Raw genomic sequence first — 7,500 nt, forward strand, 5'->3', positions numbered from 1 at the left:
TTAGTACTTGGATGGGAGACCGCCTGGGAATACCAGGTGCTGTAGGCATTTAATTAATTATTAAATTATTTATTCATATAATTTTTTTCCAGAAATGCATCCTTTCTGTAAGCGTTCGCCGATGGCATGGCGTTGCCACATTAGTCTTGAAGTGGCTCTCGAATTGAGTCAGCGCTCGCTTATGGCCACACCACCCTGAGCACGCCCGCTCTCGTCTGATCTCGGAAGCCAAGCAGGGTCGGGCCTGGTTAGTACTTGGATGGGAGACAGCCTGGGAATACCAGGTGCTGTAAGCATTTAATTCTTTATTTAATTAATTATTTAATTATTTATTCATATAATTTTTTTCCAGAAATGCATCCTTTCTGTAAGCGTTCGCCGATGGCATGGCGTTGCCACATTAGTCTTGAAGTGGCTCTCGAATCGAGTCAGCGCTCGCTTACGGCGACACCACCCTGAGCACGCCCGCTCTCGTCTGATCTCGGAAGCCAAGCAGGGTCGGGCCTGGTTAGTACTTGGATGGGAGACCGCCTGGGAATACAAGGTGCTGTAAGCATTTAATTCTTTATTTAATTAATTATTTATTTATTTATTCATATAATTTTTTTCCAGAAATGCATCCTTTCTGTAAGCGTTCGCCGATGGCATGGCGTTGCCACATTAGTCTGGAAGTGGCTCTCGAATCGGGTCAGCGCTCGCTTACGGCCACACCACCCTGAGCACGCCCGCTCTTGTCTGATCTCGGAAGCCAAGCAGGGTCGGGCCTGGTTAGTACTTGGATGGGAGACCGCCTGGGAATACCAGGTGCTGTAAGCATTTAATTCTTTATTTAATTAATTATTTAATTATTTATTCATATAAATTTTTTCCAGAAATGCATCCTTTCTGTAAGCGTTCGCCGATGGCATGGCGTTGCCACATTAGTCTTGAAGTGGCTCTCGAATCGAGTCAGCGCTCGCTTATGGCCACACCACCTTGAGCACGCCCGCTCTCGTCTGATCTCGGAAGCCAAGCAGGGTCGGGCCTGGTTAGTACTTGGATGGGAGACCGCCTGGGAATACCAGGTGCTGTAAGCATTTAATTAATTATTTATTCATATATTTTTTTCCAGAAATGCATCCTTTCTGTAAGCGTTCGCCGATGGCATGGCGTTGCCACATTAGTCTTGAAGTGGCTCTCGAATCGAGTCAGCGCTCGCTTACGGCCACACCACCCTGAGCACGCCCGCTCTCGTCTGATCTCGGAAGCCAAGCAGGGTCGGGCCTGGTTAGTACTTGGATGGGAGACCGCCTGGGAATCCCAGGTGCTGTAAGCATTTAATTAATTATTTAATTATTTATTCATATAAGTTTTTTTTTCCAGAAATGCATCCTTTCTGTAAGCGTTCGCCGATGGCATGGCGTTGCCACATTAATCTTGAAGTGGCTCTCGAATCGAGTCAGCGCTCGTTTACGGCCACACCACCCTCAGCACGCTCGCTCTCGTCTGATCTCGGAAGCCAAGCAGGGTCGGGCCTGGTTAGTACTTGGATGGGAGACCGCCTAGGAATACCAGGTGCTGTAAGCATTTAATTAATTATTTAATTATTTATTCATATAATTTTTCCAGAAATGCATCCTTTCTGTAAGCGTTCGCACATGGCATGGCGTTGCCACATTAGTCTTAAAGTGGCTCTCGAATCGAATCAGCGCTCGCTTACGGCCACACCACCCTGAGCACGCCCGCTCTCGTCTGATCTCGGAAGCCAAGCAGGGTCGGGCCTGGTTAGTACTTGGATGGGAGACCGCCTGGGAATACCAGGTGCTGTAAGCATTTAATTAATTATTAAATTATTTATTCATATAAATTTTTTCCAGAAATGCATCCTTTCTGTAAGCGTTCGCCGATGGCATGGCGTTGCCACATTAGTCTTGAAGTGGCTCTCGAATTGAGTCAGCGCTCGCTTATGGCCACACCACCCTGAGCACGCCCGCTCTCGTCTGATCTCGGAAGCCAAGCAGGGTCGGGCCTGGTTAGTACTTGGATGGGAGACAGCCTGGGAATACCAGGTGCTGTAAGCATTTAATTCTTTATTTAATTAATTATTTAATTATTTATTCATATAAATTTTTTCCAGAAATGCATCCTTTCTGTAAGCGTTCGCCGATGGCATGGCGTTGCCACATTAGTCTTGAAGTGGCTCTCGAATCGAGTCAGCGCTCGCTTACGGCCACACCACCCTGAGCACGCCCGCTCTCGTCTGATCTCGGAAGCCAAGCAGGGTCGGGCCTGGTTAGTACTTGGATGGGAGACCGCCTGGGAATACAAGGTGCTGTAAGCATTTAATTCTTTATTTATTTAATTATTTATTTATTTATTCATATAATTTTTTTCCAGAAATGCATCCTTTCTGTAAGCGTTCGCCGATGGCATGGCGTTGCCACATTAGTCTTGAAGTGGCTCTCGAATCGGGTCAGCGCTCGCTTACGGCCACACCACCCTGAGCACGCCCGCTCTTGTCTGATCTCGGAAGCCAAACAGGGTCGGGCCTGGTTAGTACTTGGATGGGAGACCTCCTGGGAATACCAGGTGCTGTAAGCATTTAATTCTTTATTTAATTAATTATTTAAATACTTATTCATATAATTTTTTTCCAGAAATGCATCCTTTCTGTAAGCGTTCGCCGATGGCATGGCGTTGCCACATTAGTCTTGAAGTGGCTCTCGAATCAAGTCAGCGCTCGCTTACGGCCACACCACCCTGAGCACGCCCGCTCTCGTCTGATCTCGGAAGCCGAGCAGGGTCGGGCCTGGTTAGTACTTGGATGGGAGACCGCCTGGGAATACCAGGTGCTGTAAGCATTTAATTAATTATTTATTCATATAATTTTTTCCAGAAATGCATCCTTTCTGTAAGCGTTTGCCGATGGCATGGCGTTGCCACATTAGTCTTGAAGTGGCTCTCGAATCGAATCAGCGCTCGCTTACGGCCACACCACCCTGAGCACGCCCGCTCTCGTCTGATCTCGGAAGCCAAGCAGGGTCGGGCCTGGTTAGTACTTGGATGGGAGACCGCCTGGGAATACCAGGTGCTGTAAGCATTTAATTAATTATTTAATTATTTATTCATATAATTTTTTTCCAGAAATGCATCCTTTCTGTAAGCTTTCGCCGATGGCATGGCGTTGCCACATTAGTCTTGAAGTGGCTCTCGAATCGAGTCAGCGCTCGCTTACGGCCACACCCCCCTGAGCACGCCCGCTCTCGTCTGATCTCGGAAGCCAAGCAGGGTCGGGCCTGGTTAGTACTTGGATGGGAGACCGCCTGGGAATACCAGGTGCTGTAAGCATTTAATTAATTATTTAATTATTTATTCATATAATTTTTTTCCAGAAATGCATCCTTTCTGTAAGCGTTCGCCGATGGCATGGCGTTGCCACATTAGTCTTGAAGTGGCTCTCGAATCGAGTCAGCGCTCGCTTGCGGCCACACCACCCTGAGCACGCCCGCTCTCGTCTGATCTCGGAAGCCAAGCAGGGTCGGGCCTGGTTAGTTCTTGGGTGGGAGACCGCCTGGGAATACCAGGTGCTGTAAGCATTTAATTAATTATTTATTCATATAATTTTTTCCAGAAATGCATCCTTTCTGTAAGCGTTCGCCGATGGCATGGCGTTGCCACATTAGTCTTGAAGTGGCTCTCGAATCGAATCAGCGCTCGCTTACGGCCACACCACCCTGAGCACGCCCGCTCTCGTCTGATCTCGGAAGTCAAGCAGGGTCGGGCCTGGTTAGTACTTGGATGGGAGACCGCCTGGGAATACCAGGTGCTGTAAGCATTTAATTAATTATTTAATTATTTATTCATATAATTTTTTTCCAGAAATGCATCCTTTCTGTAAGCGTTCGCCGATGGCATGGCGTTGCCACATTAGTCTTGAAGTGGCTCTCGAATCGAGTCAGCGCTCGCTTACGGACACACGACCCTGAGCACGCCCGCTCTCGTCTGACTCGGAAGCCAAGCAGGGTCGGGCCTGGTTAGTACTTGGATGGGAGACCGCCTGTGAATACCAGCTGCTGTAAGCATTTAATTCTTTATTTAATTAATTATTTAATTATTTATTCATATAATTTTTTCCAGAAATGCATCCTTTCTGTAAGCGTTCGCCGATGGCATGGCTTTGCCACATTAGTCTTGAAGTGGCTTTCGAATCGAGTCAGCGCTCGCTTACGGCCACACCACCCTGAGCACGCCCGCTCTCGTCTGATCTCGGAAGCCAAGCAGGGTCGGGCCTGGTTAGTACTTGGATGGGAGACCGCCTGGGAATACAAGGTGCTGTAAGCATTTAATTCTTTATTTAATTAATTATTTATTTATTCATATAATTTTTTTCCAGAAATGCATCCTTTCTGTAAGCGTTCGCCGATGGCATGGCGTTGCCACATTAGTCTTGAAGTGGCTCTCGAATCGAATCAGCGCTCGCTTACGGCCACACCACCCTGAGCACGCCCGCTCTCGTCTGATCTCGGAAGCCAAGCAGGGTCGGGCCTGGTTAGTACTTGGATGGGAGACCGCCTGGGAATACCAGGTGCTGTAAGCATTTAATTAATTATTTATTCATATAATTTTTTCCAGAAATGCATCCTTTCTGTAAGCGTTCGCCAATGGCATGGCGTTGCCACATTAGTCTTGAAGTGGCTCTCGAATCGAATCAGCGCTCGCTTACGGCCACACCACCCTGAGCACGGCCGCTCTCGTCTGATCTCGGAAGCCAAGCAGGGTCGGGCCTGGTTAGTACTTGGATGGGAGACCGCCTGGGAATCCCAGGTGCTGTAAGCATTTAATTAATTATTTAATTATTTATTCATATAATTTTTTTTCCAGAAATGCATCCTTTCTGTAAGCGTTCGCCGATGGCATGGCGTTGCCACATTAATCTTGAAGTGGCTCTCGAATCGAGTCAGCGCTCGTTTACGGCCACACCACCCTCAGCACGCCCGCTCTCGTCTGATCTCGGAAGCCAAGCAGGGTCGGGCCTGGTTAGTACTTGGATGGGAGACCGCCTAGGAATACCAGGTGCTGTAAGCATTTAATTAATTATTTAATTATTTATTCATATAATTTTTCCAGAAATGCATCCTTTCTGTAAGCGTTCGCACATGGCATGGCGTTGCCACATTAGTCTTGAAGTGGCTCTCGAATCGAGTCAGCGCTCGCTTACGGCCACACCACCCTGAGCACGCCCGCTCTCGTCTGATCTCGGAAGCCAAGCAGGGTCGGGCCTGGTTAGTACTTGGATGGGAGACCGCCTGGGAATACCAGGTGCTGTAGGCATTTAATTAATTATTAAATTATTTATTCATATAATTTTTTTCCAGAAATGCATCCTTTCTGTAAGCGTTCGCCGATGGCATGGCGTTGCCACATTAGTCTTGAAGTGGCTCTCGAATTGAGTCAGCGCTCGCTTATGGCCACACCACCCTGAGCACGCCCGCTCTCGTCTGATCTCGGAAGCCAAGCAGGGTCGGGCCTGGTTAGTACTTGGATGGGAGACAGCCTGGGAATACCAGGTGCTGTAAGCATTTAATTCTTTATTTAATTAATTATTTAATTATTTATTCATATAATTTTTTTCCAGAAATGCATCCTTTCTGTAAGCGTTCGCCGATGGCATGGCGTTGCCACATTAGTCTTGAAGTGGCTCTCGAATCGAGTCAGCGCTCGCTTACGGCGACACCACCCTGAGCACGCCCGCTCTCGTCTGATCTCGGAAGCCAAGCAGGGTCGGGCCTGGTTAGTACTTGGATGGGAGACCGCCTGGGAATACAAGGTGCTGTAAGCATTTAATTCTTTATTTAATTAATTATTTATTTATTTATTCATATAATTTTTTTCCAGAAATGCATCCTTTCTGTAAGCGTTCGCCGATGGCATGGCGTTGCCACATTAGTCTGGAAGTGGCTCTCGAATCGGGTCAGCGCTCGCTTACGGCCACACCACCCTGAGCACGCCCGCTCTTGTCTGATCTCGGAAGCCAAGCAGGGTCGGGCCTGGTTAGTACTTGGATGGGAGACCGCCTGGGAATACCAGGTGCTGTAAGCATTTAATTCTTTATTTAATTAATTATTTAATTATTTATTCATATAAATTTTTTCCAGAAATGCATCCTTTCTGTAAGCGTTCGCCGATGGCATGGCGTTGCCACATTAGTCTTGAAGTGGCTCTCGAATCGAGTCAGCGCTCGCTTATGGCCACACCACCTTGAGCACGCCCGCTCTCGTCTGATCTCGGAAGCCAAGCAGGGTCGGGCCTGGTTAGTACTTGGATGGGAGACCGCCTGGGAATACCAGGTGCTGTAAGCATTTAATTAATTATTTATTCATATATTTTTTTCCAGAAATGCATCCTTTCTGTAAGCGTTCGCCGATGGCATGGCGTTGCCACATTAGTCTTGAAGTGGCTCTCGAATCGAGTCAGCGCTCGCTTACGGCCACACCACCCTGAGCACGCCCGCTCTCGTCTGATCTCGGAAGCCAAGCAGGGTCGGGCCTGGTTAGTACTTGGATGGGAGACCGCCTGGGAATCCCAGGTGCTGTAAGCATTTAATTAATTATTTAATTATTTATTCATATAAGTTTTTTTTTCCAGAAATGCATCCTTTCTGTAAGCGTTCGCCGATGGCATGGCGTTGCCACATTAATCTTGAAGTGGCTCTCGAATCGAGTCAGCGCTCGTTTACGGCCACACCACCCTCAGCACGCTCGCTCTCGTCTGATCTCGGAAGCCAAGCAGGGTCGGGCCTGGTTAGTACTTGGATGGGAGACCGCCTAGGAATACCAGGTGCTGTAAGCATTTAATTAATTATTTAATTATTTATTCATATAATTTTTCCAGAAATGCATCCTTTCTGTAAGCGTTCGCACATGGCATGGCGTTGCCACATTAGTCTTAAAGTGGCTCTCGAATCGAATCAGCGCTCGCTTACGGCCACACCACCCTGAGCACGCCCGCTCTCGTCTGATCTCGGAAGCCAAGCAGGGTCGGGCCTGGTTAGTACTTGGATGGGAGACCGCCTGGGAATACCAGGTGCTGTAAGCATTTAATTAATTATTAAATTATTTATTCATATAAATTTTTTCCAGAAATGCATCCTTTCTGTAAGCGTTCGCCGATGGCATGGCGTTGCCACATTAGTCTTGAAGTGGCTCTCGAATTGAGTCAGCGCTCGCTTATGGCCACACCACCCTGAGCACGCCCGCTCTCGTCTGATCTCGGAAGCCAAGCAGGGTCGGGCCTGGTTAGTACTTGGATGGGAGACAGCCTGGGAATACCAGGTGCTGTAAGCATTTAATTCTTTATTTAATTAATTATTTAATTATTTATTCATATAAATTTTTTCCAGAAATGCATCCTTTCTGTAAGCGTTCGCCGATGGCATGGCGTTGCCACATTAGTCTTGAAGTGGCTCTCGAATCGAGTCAGCGCTCGCTTACGGCCACACCACCCTGAGCACGCCCGCTCTCG

At 47.7% G+C, this 7,500-nt stretch overlaps 20 non-coding genes and 11 pseudogenes across 20 annotated transcripts in view; all 31 read left to right on the forward strand.

The window, feature by feature from the left end:
- The window catches only part of LOC141359866 (5S ribosomal RNA), a 119-nt gene extending 71 nt beyond the window's left edge, over nucleotides 1–48 (forward strand). The window contains exon 1 of the ribosomal RNA XR_012366349.1: nucleotides 1–48. This exon is cut by the window's left edge and continues 71 nt beyond it. This is a non-coding gene — a ribosomal RNA (5S ribosomal RNA).
- A 129-nt stretch (nucleotides 49–177) lies between these two features.
- Nucleotides 178–296, forward strand: LOC141360662 (5S ribosomal RNA; annotated as a pseudogene).
- Nucleotides 297–437: 141 nt separating this feature from the next.
- LOC141360653 (5S ribosomal RNA) lies at nucleotides 438–556 on the forward strand (annotated as a pseudogene).
- A 141-nt stretch (nucleotides 557–697) lies between these two features.
- On the forward strand, nucleotides 698–816 carry LOC141360184 (5S ribosomal RNA). Its single transcript, XR_012366697.1, has one exon. It is a non-coding gene; the product is annotated as a 5S ribosomal RNA (ribosomal RNA).
- A 141-nt stretch (nucleotides 817–957) lies between these two features.
- On the forward strand, nucleotides 958–1,076 carry LOC141360089 (5S ribosomal RNA). Its single transcript, XR_012366602.1, has one exon. It is a non-coding gene; the product is annotated as a 5S ribosomal RNA (ribosomal RNA).
- A 120-nt stretch (nucleotides 1,077–1,196) lies between these two features.
- On the forward strand, nucleotides 1,197–1,315 carry LOC141359725 (5S ribosomal RNA). Its single transcript, XR_012366206.1, has one exon. It is a non-coding gene; the product is annotated as a 5S ribosomal RNA (ribosomal RNA).
- A 132-nt stretch (nucleotides 1,316–1,447) lies between these two features.
- Nucleotides 1,448–1,566, forward strand: LOC141360765 (5S ribosomal RNA; annotated as a pseudogene).
- A 127-nt stretch (nucleotides 1,567–1,693) lies between these two features.
- LOC141360549 (5S ribosomal RNA) lies at nucleotides 1,694–1,812 on the forward strand. Its single transcript, XR_012367029.1, has one exon. It is a non-coding gene; the product is annotated as a 5S ribosomal RNA (ribosomal RNA).
- A 129-nt stretch (nucleotides 1,813–1,941) lies between these two features.
- Nucleotides 1,942–2,060, forward strand: LOC141360663 (5S ribosomal RNA; annotated as a pseudogene).
- Nucleotides 2,061–2,201: 141 nt separating this feature from the next.
- Nucleotides 2,202–2,320, forward strand: LOC141360466 (5S ribosomal RNA). The gene has a single exon (XR_012366981.1). It is a non-coding gene; the product is annotated as a 5S ribosomal RNA (ribosomal RNA).
- A 141-nt stretch (nucleotides 2,321–2,461) lies between these two features.
- On the forward strand, nucleotides 2,462–2,580 carry LOC141360326 (5S ribosomal RNA). The gene has a single exon (XR_012366839.1). It is a non-coding gene; the product is annotated as a 5S ribosomal RNA (ribosomal RNA).
- Nucleotides 2,581–2,721: 141 nt separating this feature from the next.
- Nucleotides 2,722–2,840, forward strand: LOC141360314 (5S ribosomal RNA). Its single transcript, XR_012366827.1, has one exon. It is a non-coding gene; the product is annotated as a 5S ribosomal RNA (ribosomal RNA).
- A 120-nt stretch (nucleotides 2,841–2,960) lies between these two features.
- On the forward strand, nucleotides 2,961–3,079 carry LOC141360561 (5S ribosomal RNA). Its single transcript, XR_012367031.1, has one exon. It is a non-coding gene; the product is annotated as a 5S ribosomal RNA (ribosomal RNA).
- A 129-nt stretch (nucleotides 3,080–3,208) lies between these two features.
- Nucleotides 3,209–3,327, forward strand: LOC141359886 (5S ribosomal RNA). Its single transcript, XR_012366371.1, has one exon. It is a non-coding gene; the product is annotated as a 5S ribosomal RNA (ribosomal RNA).
- A 129-nt stretch (nucleotides 3,328–3,456) lies between these two features.
- Nucleotides 3,457–3,575, forward strand: LOC141360590 (5S ribosomal RNA; annotated as a pseudogene).
- A 120-nt stretch (nucleotides 3,576–3,695) lies between these two features.
- LOC141360555 (5S ribosomal RNA) lies at nucleotides 3,696–3,814 on the forward strand. Its single transcript, XR_012367030.1, has one exon. It is a non-coding gene; the product is annotated as a 5S ribosomal RNA (ribosomal RNA).
- A 129-nt stretch (nucleotides 3,815–3,943) lies between these two features.
- On the forward strand, nucleotides 3,944–4,061 carry LOC141361027 (5S ribosomal RNA; annotated as a pseudogene).
- Nucleotides 4,062–4,201: 140 nt separating this feature from the next.
- LOC141360467 (5S ribosomal RNA) lies at nucleotides 4,202–4,320 on the forward strand. Its single transcript, XR_012366982.1, has one exon. It is a non-coding gene; the product is annotated as a 5S ribosomal RNA (ribosomal RNA).
- Nucleotides 4,321–4,457: 137 nt separating this feature from the next.
- LOC141360572 (5S ribosomal RNA) lies at nucleotides 4,458–4,576 on the forward strand. Its single transcript, XR_012367032.1, has one exon. It is a non-coding gene; the product is annotated as a 5S ribosomal RNA (ribosomal RNA).
- A 120-nt stretch (nucleotides 4,577–4,696) lies between these two features.
- On the forward strand, nucleotides 4,697–4,815 carry LOC141360396 (5S ribosomal RNA). The gene has a single exon (XR_012366909.1). It is a non-coding gene; the product is annotated as a 5S ribosomal RNA (ribosomal RNA).
- A 130-nt stretch (nucleotides 4,816–4,945) lies between these two features.
- On the forward strand, nucleotides 4,946–5,064 carry LOC141360639 (5S ribosomal RNA; annotated as a pseudogene).
- A 127-nt stretch (nucleotides 5,065–5,191) lies between these two features.
- LOC141359867 (5S ribosomal RNA) lies at nucleotides 5,192–5,310 on the forward strand. Its single transcript, XR_012366350.1, has one exon. It is a non-coding gene; the product is annotated as a 5S ribosomal RNA (ribosomal RNA).
- Nucleotides 5,311–5,439: 129 nt separating this feature from the next.
- On the forward strand, nucleotides 5,440–5,558 carry LOC141360664 (5S ribosomal RNA; annotated as a pseudogene).
- Nucleotides 5,559–5,699: 141 nt separating this feature from the next.
- On the forward strand, nucleotides 5,700–5,818 carry LOC141360655 (5S ribosomal RNA; annotated as a pseudogene).
- A 141-nt stretch (nucleotides 5,819–5,959) lies between these two features.
- Nucleotides 5,960–6,078, forward strand: LOC141360185 (5S ribosomal RNA). Its single transcript, XR_012366698.1, has one exon. It is a non-coding gene; the product is annotated as a 5S ribosomal RNA (ribosomal RNA).
- Nucleotides 6,079–6,219: 141 nt separating this feature from the next.
- On the forward strand, nucleotides 6,220–6,338 carry LOC141360090 (5S ribosomal RNA). The gene has a single exon (XR_012366603.1). It is a non-coding gene; the product is annotated as a 5S ribosomal RNA (ribosomal RNA).
- Nucleotides 6,339–6,458: 120 nt separating this feature from the next.
- Nucleotides 6,459–6,577, forward strand: LOC141359726 (5S ribosomal RNA). Its single transcript, XR_012366207.1, has one exon. It is a non-coding gene; the product is annotated as a 5S ribosomal RNA (ribosomal RNA).
- Nucleotides 6,578–6,709: 132 nt separating this feature from the next.
- Nucleotides 6,710–6,828, forward strand: LOC141360766 (5S ribosomal RNA; annotated as a pseudogene).
- Nucleotides 6,829–6,955: 127 nt separating this feature from the next.
- Nucleotides 6,956–7,074, forward strand: LOC141360583 (5S ribosomal RNA). The gene has a single exon (XR_012367033.1). It is a non-coding gene; the product is annotated as a 5S ribosomal RNA (ribosomal RNA).
- Nucleotides 7,075–7,203: 129 nt separating this feature from the next.
- On the forward strand, nucleotides 7,204–7,322 carry LOC141360665 (5S ribosomal RNA; annotated as a pseudogene).
- Nucleotides 7,323–7,463: 141 nt separating this feature from the next.
- The window catches only part of LOC141360468 (5S ribosomal RNA), a 119-nt gene continuing 82 nt past the window's right edge, over nucleotides 7,464–7,500 (forward strand). The window contains exon 1 of the ribosomal RNA XR_012366983.1: nucleotides 7,464–7,500. This exon is cut by the window's right edge and continues 82 nt beyond it. This is a non-coding gene — a ribosomal RNA (5S ribosomal RNA).

Source organism: Misgurnus anguillicaudatus, chromosome 23 (genome assembly GCF_027580225.2).
Source record: "Misgurnus anguillicaudatus chromosome 23, ASM2758022v2, whole genome shotgun sequence".
Lineage (NCBI taxonomy): Eukaryota > Metazoa > Chordata > Actinopteri > Cypriniformes > Cobitidae > Misgurnus > Misgurnus anguillicaudatus.